The sequence below is a fragment of the Oryzias melastigma genome, linkage group LG22 (genome assembly GCF_002922805.2).
Source record: "Oryzias melastigma strain HK-1 linkage group LG22, ASM292280v2, whole genome shotgun sequence".
NCBI classification, from domain to species: domain Eukaryota; kingdom Metazoa; phylum Chordata; class Actinopteri; order Beloniformes; family Adrianichthyidae; genus Oryzias; species Oryzias melastigma.
In genome coordinates this window covers 21,623,629-21,638,722 of record NC_050533.1, presented here as the reverse complement: position 1 = coordinate 21,638,722, position 15,094 = coordinate 21,623,629, and the positions used below count along the sequence as shown (strand labels likewise).

Below are 15,094 nucleotides of genomic sequence, written 5' to 3'. Positions count from 1 at the left end.
ACATGTTAATGTACATGTGTGCCAAATTTGGTGCTTGTATCACAAAATGCACAATTCTGTTAAATAAATGGGCTAAACTGCCCCACTAACAAGACTGAATACTAAAAACAAATTTCTTTCGCAAGTGAACATAGCATAATCAGGATAATGCCCTCAGAAGTGCGCATTATCAGAAGTTATTGGAAGCAACCATTCTCGACTTTTTGTCGTACGGTTCCAGCTTCCATGTTGTCCATTCATTTCTAATAATAGACACATCATGGGAAACTATCGCTTACTTATTACATGAAATTAGATTTGTTTCCATAAGGAGGACAACATATAAAAGGGAAAAGGCAAAGGTGCAAATTAGAGCAGTTAACCAATGATCAGAAAATCACAGATTTGGTTCCAGGCGTGTGTCTTTGACCAAGATGCTGATCCCCATATATCTTATTGGGTTTATAGGTTGGCGCCAGTGCGCGAATGTGATTGTGACTGTAAAGTGCTTTGGGCCTTAACCCTTTAACTACCCAACAAAGATAAAATCAATTAAAAAGAATTCTGCATGTGTGTTTTCAAGGCAAATTTCAACTGTATAAGACTCATATCTCAGATCAGAATCCTACTGTCTGAGTATATGTGCTGTTGAAGGAATTGTAAATGTCATCTTGTAAAGCTGTTGAGTGGGCAGAAATGACCTTTTGTCCACATCCAAACTCCATACTCTTTTTTTTTTAATCAGTATGTTTGCCAGAGAGTGTTATCAATGATATCTTCAGTCAACATGCAGCAGCTCAGATGACCGTTTATTAAGTTCACTCGGATGCTGCCTGCCAGCATCTGTGAAGAAACCATTCGGATTCAGTATATCATCACACAAACACTGTCCTGTCTGGTGTCAAACACACACTTTGTAGCTTAAGAGACAAAAAACAATCATGTAAAACAGCCTGGAAATTGTGAATGCAGTTTTTTTTTTTTTTTTTTCCAAGAATCTGTTTATAAAGACACTAGCACTTTGCAGGCTGTTGATTGTTTTCAAGATGAAGTAGAAAGTGTGACACCAACACGACCTTCTTAATACGAGTTGGATGGTCTTGAAATCAGTGTGTGCAAATGCATGAGCTCATTAGAGTTGTGTTGTAAAAACTGAGAAACAGTGTAATGATACTTCTGCGCACACACACATGCATCAATTGCAAATGAGATAGTTCTCTTTGTTGTGGCGGAGGCCGTGATTGTGTTGATAGTGTTGTATTTATAGCCGTGTTTAGTCATAAAAAGCCACAAACTGCTAATCAGACGTAAAAGTTGATCCGTCTCTTTTCATCCCAGTCAATGCTTTAGAAGTGACCCCGCGTTAAACTTGCAGCAGAAGGTTAGCAGCATAAGTTTATTATAGATGAAGGTTCTTGTTAGTAGAATGCAAAGCACTGTGTGATTTTTTTTTTTTTTTGCCTTCTGGGATACTAGACTGCCTAAGGCTTTGTATTTGCATTTTTGTGTTTTTGAAAATCAAACAGTGGAAAATGCTGGCAGAGAGCATATTACAGCTACATTAAAAGCACATTTCTAGCCTTTCCAGATGGAAATGTGTTTGCAACACAGAAATTATTTCACAAGTGACTACAGGACTTTCGGGGGCTTTGAATTACAAATGTGAACTTGTATACCTAAAAGTTTGTGCACGAGGGCTCATGAGGAAAGCTTGTTTAATTTGAGTGAAGTCTAAGAAAATTCAAACCTTCAATTGTGTTGCTTTGCATTGTATTGTTCATGCATTGTTCACCCCTCCCCACTCGGTCGTAAAGACATTTCAATTTTTATCTGTGTTGCTTTACTGGTTTTTGAATAACTGAAAATTATCATACTAATTCTGTTTTTATGTGTATAAAGTAATAAAAAAAAACATTCATGGCAATAAAAACAACTGAGATTTTGAAAAAAATATCGGTATCGATATTTGCGATACTGACTGGTATCGCATCGATTCCCAAATGCTCAGTATCGGCAAGCCCTATTAAGTGGCATAAAGTTGTTGTAGGAGTTTAAATTAACTGATACTTTCAAAAATTTCTAATAAAACTAATTATATGAACACATTAAAGTGTGCATTTATATCTTATACCACCAAATAATTTACGATTATGTTTTAGTAAAATGCTTGTAATATATTTGTTTTTCCTCATGGTTCACTCAATTTATGCTTAAGTTTTGTATTCATTGGAGAACACAGAGCTGAAGAAACCTTATTTCTATAAATTCAAGATATTGTGACTACACATGCCTGTGTAGGGACTTTATATCAAACATCTTTGAACCAAAGTCACTACACAGGCATGTACAACTACACTGAGCACTCTGCCAGCAGATAGGGAGTTTTCTTCCTTTTAAATGTTAGGAATGTGAGCGTTCAGCGTCAGAATCTTAACCATGGATGTAACTGCTAATGTGTCTTAGTTTTGCTTGACTAGCTTAAAATAGAAACTCAAACGAAATGCACACGGAACATTTCTGTTGTTGACATAAAAACTACAAACACCAACTGTCCAATTCAGCAAGGTGTTAAATGACAAAACTTTTTATCATGTTGAAATCTTACATATTCATCTAAATGTACAAATTTAATTCAAAACATATGATCTGATTCACTTTAAAATCAGCTTTTCATGATATGATAATGTACTTACATACGTACATACATACATGCATTTACAATACATAGATTTCTCTAAACTGTGGATATTATGTCACCGATTTCACAAAGTGAAAATCTATTCAATACAAACATTTTACCATTTCTGTTAATGAATCCACTGTGTTCTGATGCTGAAAGTGTGGATAGTTTGTTAAAAAAATACATTCAACACATTTAAGATCACATACTGTGAGATTTCACACACAGGATGTTTTTTCTTTTTGGCCTCTTTTTCTTTTCTAATCAAACTCTATACGTGAGCTTTAGGAAAATCATCTGCTGATGAGATCTATCTAAAACGTCGTGAGCAGCAGATGGCTCAGATATGCAAAGTAGAGCTTTATATGCTCTATTTAGGATATGTCTACGTTTATTTTTTTCCATTTCACTATCAGATCAGTAGATTTAATGGTATTGTATTATTGCATTTAATCTGTTTGAGGGTTTTCTATGTAGGAAAAATGTTTCTTTTATTTTAGAAATACTATTTGAACAAATGCACTGGCAGGAAAAAAAAAAAAAAAAAAAAAACTCGCTTTCACAGTCAGTGCACTCCTTGCATAGCTTGGCTTTAATGAGCATGCACCAAGAGGGGAACAACACCCCAGCAATCTCTGCCGCACACCACCAGAGTGCACACAAAAATGACCTTATAGCTCATGTTGCTTTCAGGTGCCTAATTGTCTGTGTTGGTCTCTCTTCAACAGCTGGAATAGCATAGGGGATGGGCACAAACAGATCAGTGGCTCTTTTAATCCCATCTGAAGTGGCTCCATAGCATTCTTTATCCGCGGAAAGAAATATCAGATTACAGCTGGCCTTAGCCCCCCTTCTTGAAATCTCACAGCTGCCATAAGAGGCTTTACTGCTAAATAGAGGCGGGTGAATGGGGGGATAATTTAATGAAACATTAGACAAGAGCACTCCGCAGTCTTTTTAATAAATTGCTTTTCTTTCTGCCAAGTTTGGCTCAGTTTGCCTTGAGGCAAGGCTGAAGTAGTGGGAATTTTGTGATACCTGTGCCTCCACTTCAGACGAGCCAATCGCGGATTCATGTGAACTCTCTGCACGGCGGATGACGCGCGGAGGCAAGCTGTTGACTTTCAACGAGCCGGAGCAGAAGGCACACTTCCTCTTAGCCGCAGCCACCTACCTGCACAAACAGGTGGCTGCTGGGTTGAACCTTTCCACTGCCAATTGCTGGGTCAGAGAAACCTGGCCTTGTTAAGATGCTGGCAGGGCTGAAGAGAGCGTTTTCGTAGCCTGATAAAGTAGGTTCACCCCTCATTGCCTCAGTGCTGTTCCTAAGCTCAGGCTTTAAAGCTGGCCAGAGTAAGCCTTGAATTAGCTTAATGAGATTTCCAGGCACACAACTTAGCTTCACGTGGAGAGAAAGTCACAAACAAGCACTTGGGCCAATGTGATGATTGTATTATGCGTTCAATTTCAAAGGCATGGAACGATTTCTGATTGAGTGAGCCGGCTGTTTTGGGTCCATGCACACGTCTCTGTTCATGTTCATGCAGGAGCCGCGTTTTCATGCTACCGCGGTTCTGTCTTCTTAGGATTAATCAGATGTAACCACCATAAAACAAGTGCTGGACTTAATCCACTGGAGTCAGAGTAGAGTTTAACATTTTAATGAATCTCATCTATTAAAAAATAGACTAAATTTACCATTGGAGCAGAATAGGCTGATGTTATTGAGAGAGAAAAACACTGTTCACATTGTCATATTTGTAATCGCAGCATCCACATCTTTGATAAGATTTAACCAGTAAAAAATAATGCAGATTGATTTTCTTTACCTGGAGTTTATTAGTGTGAGCCGCACTTTTCCAGTAAGCAGGTAGTGATGAAATCTAATGATGAAAGGTCATGTGGCTGTTCACTTTTTAATGAGGCAGCCTGTTTGAGTTTTCACATTTACTGTTTTATTTATATATATATATATATATATATATATATATATATATATATACTCTATTTAGGATATGTCTATATATTTTTTTTAAGAAACCTTTCAAATTTAATAAGCAGTTATCAGAAACACTGCTGTTTACTTGTAGTTGTAGAAAATAAATGTTACTAAAGATTAAATTGAGTCTTCTATGAATATTGTTCTAACTAAATGATAAGGCATAGATAGCAACATTAAAATACCCAGTAGGCACCATTTAACACGAATACCCATTAGAAACAGTGTAAAACCCAGTGGGTTTCATCATAAATACCCAGGAGATACCATGTGAAAATCCAGTATGTATAAGATACATACCTAATATGTAAAAACCCAATGGGTAAAAGACAAATATATAGGTACTATGTAAAAACCCAGTGGGTTGTCCACACCCCACCCACCACAATATGGTGGCAGTTTATGTGTCCCTTGTGAGCCTTATTTCACAGCTTATTTTACAGCTGGACTGAGGTTGCAGCTGGTAGACCAGAACCTGGTGCCTGGACCTCCTCCCACAGGACCCAGCCAGGCTCAGACTGAAAATGTTATGTGGGATTGCTCTCCCTTAGGCCCGTGTGCTGCAAGAATGACTACAGCTGGGGCGTGCAATGGCATTTGGGCGACAGTCAAGGGCAGATGTCTCAACCGACCAATTCATAGAAATAGATTTCAACCATTTAGACATAGTCTGTCCTCTGAGTGGGAAACATCTGGATGATGAGTTTGTGCAGAAGGCCGTTTAGTACCAGCTAAAGTCAGGTCCACCATAGTGTACAGTTCTGCTTTTGAAACCCAACTCTGACAGAAAGGTTGGATTGTCTTCCTCTGTGGAGTTGCCTATGGTGAGAGGTGGTGAGGTGGAATGGGTTTGCTTATACCCCCTACTTATACACATATTATGCTAAGTAGGGTCGCACCCTTGCTGCCCCAGATCAGGATCAGATATCTTTTTGTGGGTTTGGCTCATGGGACAAACAGCAGAACAGAGTTACCTGCTTTCTAAGAGTCTTTGGATAGGGGTACTATGTTGTTGTCCGACTGGGAAATGGTTGTTTACCCTGGAAGGACATGATCAGGGGGAACGGCCTCTGTGATTCAGCAAGCCCAAATACATAAAGGGCCCGGTCCCACAGGATTTGACGGCCATATGATGGGTAAAAAAGTTGGAAAATGTGCCACACGCGCTTAGGCACGCCAACTTAATGAATGCTCGCGAAATTGCAGTGATACAGTCCATTCCTCTACCACTCCTCTGCCAGAGCATTCCCTACTCGCATATATTCAAGTATATGTGCGTCCTCCCTCAATCAGCTGCTAAACAGACTCTGTAAGTGGCAGTACAAGCGCAGACTGGCTGGGCCGTGCTGCAAATGTGCACAAGCGCAGTTTTTCGGTGTCCAAGCGCATGTGTCTGCGTCTGCTCCACAGTCCGATCTCGCACTGAAACTGCTGCTGCACCGGTGTTTCACAGCCATTGCACGGCGGTACTGCTGGTACCACACGCAGTCACCTGCGGTCTCAATTTTTGTGCAGTTCAAAAATAATTTCCACACGTAACAGCTGCCAAATTTTGTACCGCATGTATGTGCGTCGATTTCACGGCCGTATACACCCAGTACACTCCAGTCCGCTCCTAACAGCGTCTGTACTCCGGGATGAAATTTTCTGTCCTCCACCTGTGATATGGCTGTGTAAGCCAGTGGGACCGGGCCTTCAGATTGATCAAATAGAAAGAAAAAAAAAAACTACCCCTGGTAGGTGCTTGAACTATATTTAAAATAAAAATAGATTTATTTACACAAACAAGCAGGGGTATTTGACATAAAATGTTAATAATATAAAATATAAATAAACAATTTAAAGTAAATGTTCTCTTTATGATATAAAAAAAATCACACTCACATATATATATATGTGTGTGTGTATGTAAATTAAATTACAACATTCTAATATGAATTAGAATGTTAATTCATATATATATATGAATTACAACATTCTGATATGATTTAGAACTGTCTGCCTTTAAAAAAACCATTGGTTATTTCTATTTTTCTTGGTTTAGCTGGATTCTTTGTCAGCTACAGGACTTCAACTCTGTGGGTAGAGAGGCCCTTTCAGGACTCACAGCTTGAAGTAAAGAATACAAAACTTGCCCAAAACCAAAAAATTGTGAATTGAAGTCCCTCTGGCTTGTAGCTTTGCTCTTGTGACTTGACCTGACAAATTGTTTCAGCTTCTGCCGGCGGTAACGTTTGCACCCGAAGATTTGCTCCCAACTCTAATGTGCTCTCTACAAATCTCTTAATGTGTGATATAAATGAGTACACATGGCTTTTTGTCAGGTACTGCTGACGAGCAGAACATGGAAATCACATTATAGCCCGCATGAGTCATTGTCAGCGCGCTTGGCTGCCTGTAGACACAAGTACAAAAATCCCCACCCTGGCTCTCCCCTCCGTGGCAGCAGTTTGGAACTTGTACCTTTGATCAAAAAGCCCCAGCTATGTGGTAAAACCATAATCTGCTGTTTCTGTTCCACTTGGAAGCTCAGCAGTGTGTTCACGAACACGATATAGGGTTGATGCTGAATAACCTTAGAAGTTTCTCTATATATTCTATCCAGAGGTATTTTAGGAGATTGACCGGCTCACAAATCTTTAATCATGTGTCCAGTCATCGACGCAGCCTCCTTCCAGTCTACTCACAGATGTATTTTGACGTCAGCTGCTTATGGAAGAGTGCAGAGTGAAGCTGAGAGGGACTTTGCGTCAGTATATCACACTCACAGTGTGGTCTGTTAGAGTGCTGGCCACGAAGCGCTTCTTTATGACCATATGAATATTGATGCATCATGTGGTGGCATTAGCAAACTCAAACGCGCTGTAAAGGTGGGTCTGGTTGATTAAAACATATTTAATTGATACAATAAAATCAAATCTTACTGAGAATCTTTCTTTTTAACATTTGTCAGGCAACTAAAGCTTGCGAGTGTTATAAGAAGCTTACCTACCTGGCAAATCTGCTTCCTAAAGCCTAACTGGTCTAAGTGCCTTTTGCATTGTGAAGTGCTAATCAATGTGGCAACACCTATGCGTGTTCAGGAAATGAAAGCAATGCCATTCATCTTGTAAAAGTGTCCTGTCATCAGTGTGTTCATTCATGTTAAAACATGATCTAGACCAGGGGGGTTCCAAACGTTTTGTTAAGGGATCCAGATTTGGTGAAGGGGAAATTTGAGGGCCAACCAGTTTTAGAACGCTTATAATGGCATCACATGCAAATGAACTGTTAAACTTTTTTTTTAACAGATTTCATATCATAGAACAGAAATACATCTTTCGATGGATATTAGGGGCACCAAAAACATTTTAAAATACATTTATTTACAGGAATAAAGTCATAAACTTTTGAGAAAAAAAGTCAAGAATTTAATTGAATAAAGTTGAGAAATTATGGAAAAAAAGTTGTAATTTTATGAAAATAAATTTGCAGACTTATGAGTAAAAGAGTCAATATTTTACAATGATAAAGTCATGATTTCATAAGTTAGTATAACAGGGGTCTGCAGCCTGCATGCGCTCCACTTGTGGCTCTTTTACTTTTCCATATATAAAATAATATTATTCATATTTTTTTGATTTTTTAAGTTTAAAAATGTATAGCTGAGGTGCAACTAAAAGTTAAACTATGTAAAGGTTTTTACATCCCTGCTGACTTGAAGAGGTATTTGCTCTCTGCTTCTTCCAGAATAAACAGATTTCAAATACTAAGCAACAATTTGGTAAAAAGTTTGATCCTTTACTGGTTTAAAGCTTATATTGTCTTATGCTGTCCACAGCTGCATTTTGATAATCCTGTTTGGCACAAAATGTATTTTATTTTGAAAAGAAGTCATAAGAGCTTCTGTCAGGCATAAAAAAATAATTTCACATTTTGAGAAAATGCTAGTTTTTATATATTTCTGTTTTTATTCTTGCCACAAAAGAAGCATAATTCATATGTATTATTAAAAAAAATGTTATAAATTCAAAGCAGTATCAAAGTAAGACTGCATCTCCTACTAGGTTTTGATAGGTAGAAAACAAGCCCGAACTACTCTTTTACTGTTAAGTTTCTTTTAAAATATGCAATTTTGTTTTTTTATTTTTTAATTTCCTTTTTTTCACAGCAACATTATCCATCAGGCTAAAATCCCAACAGTTCTGTCATTCAGAATACTTAAAAATGTCAATTATTCTCTGAAATGCACCTTAATTAAACCAACACATAAAATAACATCATTATTGCATCAGGATGAATAAATCTAATACTTAGGCACAACAGAAACAGTTCTCACTGAAGCTAAAGTATCATGATCACCTTAGTGGTGCAGAGTGTGATTATGGGTTTCATCTTGGCGTCAGCCTTGTTGCAGGCACTGATGATGAAGCATGCTGGCATGAGCTGATGCAGACCTGCCAATACAAATATATTTGTCCATGGAATCCCAGTGGGCCCATTAATCAGATATGCAGCTACTCATTCCAACTGAATCCCAAAATCTTTTCTCTCAAGAACGGAATTTGAAATCAACCACACAAAAAAAAAAAATGTTTTCCTCAATTTTAAAGGGGTTCTCTATGAACCTTTTAACATGTTGCATGCATGCTGTTTTCAAACTAAAGTAAATAATTTTTTGGGGATGGTAGGAGAAAGGGTTGGATAGAGGCAGATGATTCCCTGTGGCGACCCCTCTAGGGAGCCGCCAAAAGCCAGGGAAGAAGATTAGTGGTGGTAGAGCAAGAGTTTGAAGTAGCAAACTGCAAACCCGATTAAGCTGTAGGTTACTGAGGTCAGGTCAGAGTAAAGAGGCATTGTCATTATAAGGTGACGAATGTCAAAGTAACATCCATGTCAATGACCGAATGCAAACCGCCATCGCCGAAAGCGTCATTCTAAGAAAGTCACTCTAGATTTAGTGGTATTACTCAAGTATATATTTTTAAATCAATCTATGATCAAAAGATGTTAACCTGGCTTACAAGTTATATAAAATGTTTATCTATCTCATTAATTTACTCTTTGTGAGTGGTGAAATGATATTTATATTTGAATTTTTAAGGTGTTTTGTATTGTTGGATGTTTTTTTTTTTTTACCTGTAAGTAAAAGTTTTTATTGCATTTACCTAAAAAATTATATTTTTTAGGGAAACATACAAGGCATTTTTTTTGACTGAATACATACAAGTTAAGAAAATTCCAACACATAAAACCGACTTTTGTAGTATATACACTGTGCAAGACAGCAATGGGATTGTGAAGTGTGTAAAATGTTTGTTTTATGTCAATATGATGTCAACCTGATAATAAAAGGGTTGAAAAACTCAAAGTTTATTATAATTTAAAGCATGTAAAAAACAGTTCAACATCAGATTTTTTTTCTTCAATATAATTGTGTTTTTCTTTGTACCTCTTCCCTGCCCCTTTTTATTTCATAAGACATTGCTACGGTGGCCCTGAAGTCCAAATCATACCAACAAGTCACTCAACGCAAAAACAAAAAACATAAAAACAAAAAAATTGAATTAAAGACCATTTAAAAAGCAAAAAAAATGAAATAAAATAATAAAAATGAAAAAATATGTTGCATTAAAAAAATCAAAACAAATGACAGAAACCAAAACATAAAAAAAAATTTAATGATGTCCCATCAAACCTATTTTTTCTGTTTTTTGTATTTTGGTTCATTTTTTTTAAATTCTGGAAATGAATTTTGTTTTCTAATACATTTTCCTTTTTAAATACAGTATATATATATATATATATTTTTTTTTTACTGGATTCACATTGTGATTTCCATAATATTTATTTTTTCAATTTATTTTGCTTTTTTAATTGTAGTTGTGAGCAGGACCATTGTACATTGAAGAAATCACCCCTCCCTGGGATATTCGCGTAGCACCTTCGGAAACAAAGGTGTCATACAAGTGTCTTGAGTTGTTGGGGTTTTGTGACAAACCGGAAGAGTCACGTGACTGAAAAAACTCGAATACGTGAAACCACGAATAAAGAAACGCGAATAAGCGGGGGAACATTAATTATAGATATATAATTGCTGCATTTTTCCCACAGTTTAAAGACTTTCTGTAATCGTTTCAGTGAAATGATGTAATTGATACGTCAGCACGCTGCAAAAGGGTGGAAATCCAATAACATAAGCCATTCAGAACAACTCTGGAAAGATTAAAAGCCACCCAGATGTTTACAACTCGCTCTGCTCCTAATGATCGTCTGCTCTCTGTCATTCATCCCCGTCTCCCTGCAGGTGGAGGAGTGAACGGAAGAGGTGGAGAAGCTCTTCCTCATCACGCAGACGTTGACACATCCATCCGTGGGAGGGAAAGGAAGACGAGGAATTGTTTGCTGCTTTCAGGAGGAATTCAAGGTCAGTGCACACAAACAAAACACAAAGAAACAGTGAAGATGCAATCAAACTTCTGACTTTTCTGTTGGCTGTGTGTACAAAGTCAAAAGTCTATCAGAAAGTTTACTGAATAGATGCTCAAGAACTTAGTTGCCTGCTTCTCATACTTTTTTTTCTCTTAGTTTCCTCCACTCAAGTGTTTTTAACTTTATTCTATTTTTATTTTATTTTTTCTTACCATTAAAACAAGGCTTTGGTTCCCTTTTTACCCTTCATTTCCTCTTCTTGTTTGTCCATTTCATTATTTATTTAAGTAATTTGTTTTGTTTTTATGGAACCGTATTTAATTCAACAACAAAAAACAATTAATCTTTGTTTTAATTTTTTCCTGTATGAAAAAATGAAAAAAGAGCATTTATCTAATTTCTTTGTGTTAAAACATTTTTTCGTTACTAATCTCATTAATTCATAATGGTTATTAAAAGTATGGTTATTAAAATAAAAATCATGGAAAAAATTAGAACGAAGATCGTCTGTTTTTGTAATTTTTTTCTATTTTTACTTATATACATTTATTTTAATATACAAAAAATGTGTACCGAGATCCGCATGTTTATCTTATTGTTTTAATACAGTAAGAAATGAATACAAAATTCACTCGGAATTTTGTTTATGCACAAAAAAATTGCTAAGTAAATTAGTTATTTTTTTTATTTTTTTTTTTTTATATGCGAAACAATTAGAATGATAAATCACTGTTTTTTTTAATACACTAAAAAAATATTCTGAAGATTACCCTTAGTTTTTTTTATTAAATGCAATACACTTTTTTAAAATTTGCAACTTTACGTCTTTTTTATCTCTAAGATTCTCTTTTTATTATTCCCTTTTTTCTGTTTATTTCCCTGATTGTTTTACTTATATAAATCTCCTTCTCCAATAGTCTCCTTCCTTCCCTGAATCCCTGCAGACTTAGACTCATTGATGTTTTCTTTTTGTCTTCTATCTGCTTTTCTGTGTCCTTCCTCTTGTCTTGCCTTTTCTTCCATCTTCTGTGGCATCTCTTTGTACTAGTCTTATTTTTATTTTTCCATCATCTCAATAATTTATCTACTTTTTCATCTTCTCTGCCTTTCCTTCACAACCTCTTTCTTCTGTTTCAGTGCTCTGTACTCCCACCTTCTTCTTCTTCTCTCATCTAGTTTACTACACACATATTTTTTTTTTGTATATGTCCTTGATTCCCCTGAAAGATGTTATTTCCAAAGGAAACAATAATCCTTCCTCCCAAACCAACATGGTGGCCAGAGATGATTTTGATTCTTTTTTTCCTGTGTGGTCGACACACTGAGAGGAACCGTTTTTTTAATTACTTCCCTATAGATCTCTGCCTTACTGAGAAACTGGGTCAATTGCATTAGCAGAGACACTTTCATTTAGTGCTACCAGTCAAAGACAGTGCAGCCAGCGTTGCTGCATTTACTGTTGCTGAGGCTTCGGGAAAAAAAGACTTTAATTGGGTGGGTGTGTGGCTGTTTTATGAGATGCTTTTAAAGTGTCAGTCATGGGAAGATCATGTGAAGGAAGTGCTCCCTTGCTCCACGCGTGCCATCACCAGAGCAGCCGCACATGCTCAGTGTTGTGACAGTGCAGCAGGCTGCTCATGCCAGGCGCGGTTGCTGTGAGGTGAAAGATAAATATAAAAGCGTTATTCTCTTCTTACAGGTTTCATTCCCATTCCTAGTTTCACTGTCAGGAGCGTCAGGCAGCCATCTTTGTTCTCCAACTCAGAGTTGTTGATTCCACGAACTACCCCCTGCATCCCCCTCCGCTTCTAATCTTCTCACATGTTTTACTGTATTTATTTTTAATGATTTCCCTCTCTTCTTCTAACTCATTCTCATTCTTCTTTTTCCAAGTATTTTGCTTCCCTTGCCTTCTTGTCATCTCCTCTTCCTCTCCGCCCATTCGGTCCCCCTAGTTCTGTGCTCAGGGTGTTTCCTTTTTCTGCTTTGCTTCCTGATAACTGTGGACAGCTCTCAAAAAAACAATGATAACTGCAGAGGAGGTCAGAGCCTTGACATTCCCGAAGGAACGGTGTGTGCCACACATTCCTTGTCGAATATTTCCCTCTAATGGCTTCGCTGGTTGAAGATAGTATCTGTTTTTATATATCTTTGAGAATCCAAGGACATGGTGAAAGACAGGCAGCAGAGCGGAAAACACTGGAAGATTTTAAATATCAGAAATTCACAGCGTTTATAGGAACTTATATTAGATTCAGATAGGATTTGGTTTGGTGTTGTCATGCGTTGCTTCTGCTGGATGGTTCATAATGGTGTGAGCGTGTCGTTGTTTGTGTGCTAAGTCACAGAGTTTGCTGAGAGAGAGCAGGAAAACACCATTCATCTTCCACTCCTCAGAATAGTCGTGTTTTAGTTAAACTGGAACAATTTTTCTGGAAAAAAACTGAAATGTTTTTCAGCAAAAACTGCTTTAAAATGTAGTCATTTAGTGTAAAAAATACACAATTTACCATAATTTCTGTACCATATATGCAGTGGATTATAAGGCACAGAGTCGATGTTTTATTTTTGAATTTATATGACATATAAGGTGCATTAAGCGAGAAAAGAGTCAAAAAATAAGTCAGTAACTCTAGAACCTTTAACACGCTACACATTAGACATCTTCATGATATCTAACTTCCAACCTTGTTAGAACCACATTTAAAAAAAAAAACAGTCCGATAACGCTACATGCAAGTTAGCAACATTAGAAGCATTAGCTGTGTTAGCATATTCACAACACCTGTAACTCACAACATTGTTTGCTATATGCAAAAAAAAAAAAAAAAAACAGACTGATCCCATTTAAAACAAATGTTACTGTAACAATGCTAACTTCCAACCCCCTTAGGTTGCTATACAGTATCTGCGTGAGAAGCGTTAGCCATGCTAGCATATTCACAATACCTTTAACTTCCAACATTGACAAAATGACTGATCCTGGTAAAATAAATGTTACTGTGACAATGCTGACTCCTAATCTTGTTATTAATGCATAAAAAAAACACCCCGACTCTGCTACATATTTTCCGCGTGAGAAACGTTAGCCATGCTAGCTTATTTACAATACCTGTAACTCCCAACCTTATTTGCAACATGAGGAAAAAAAGAGATAGAACTTAAACAAATGTTGTTATGACTTTGCTAACTCCCAACTTTGTTAGTAATTTGTTGAAAAAACAGTCTGACACCACTACATGTTAGTTGCGTTAGCCACGTTAGCGTATTCACAACACCTAACTCCCAACGTTGTTTGCTACACGTAAAAAAAAAAACAGACTAATACCAATTAAAACATTTTACTATAACAATATTAACTCCCAATCTTCTTAGTAACACGTAGAAAAAAAATACATTCTGAAAGTGCTACATATTAACATTAAAAGCCATGTTAGCATATTCAAAATGCATATCCAACCTTGTTTGCAACATGTGACAACCAGACTGATGCAGCTAAAGCAATATTTCCCTGACAATGCTAACTCCCAACCTTGTTAGCAACATGTTAAACACAACCCGACGCTGCTACATGTTAGCCGTGTGAGTGTATTCACAATACATGTAACTCCTAACCTTTTGTGCAAAAACACACTGATAACTCTAAAACATGTGTTACTGTGACCGCTTGTTAGTATCAAACATTTAAAATTATTTCAACATCAATAAGCACAACCAGATTTAATCCATATATAAAGGGCTCTGGATTAAGCTTTATGATGCATTTTTTTTCTTCAATAAGGCTTTTAAATGTGCATTGTATTCTGAAAAATATAAATTAATCTGCTTGTATCAGTGACTTTTAGTCTTTTAGGCTGGATTTTTTTGCTCATGTTGCCACACACATGCACAGATCCACACGAGGCTCGGGCACACCTCCAACTCGTCTGCTGTGGGAGCTGCACTCATAATCATAGGTACATTTCAGAGTCAGTTACAACAGCTTAACTGCATTGATGATTTTTTTTTTTTTTTTTTTTTATTTT

General features: G+C 36.8%; 1 protein-coding gene across 1 annotated transcript in view; it reads left to right on the top strand.

Annotated features, from left to right (window-relative positions):
* LOC112144299 (leucine-rich repeat and fibronectin type-III domain-containing protein 2) overlaps window positions 1-15,094 on the top strand; it is a 200,904-nt gene that overhangs the window by 54,431 nt on the left and 131,379 nt on the right. Inside the window, exon 2 of the mRNA XM_024268786.2 lies at window positions 10,945-11,064. The gene's annotated coding sequence lies outside the window, so the exon portion shown is untranslated. The remainder of the gene's footprint in view (window positions 1-10,944; window positions 11,065-15,094) is intronic.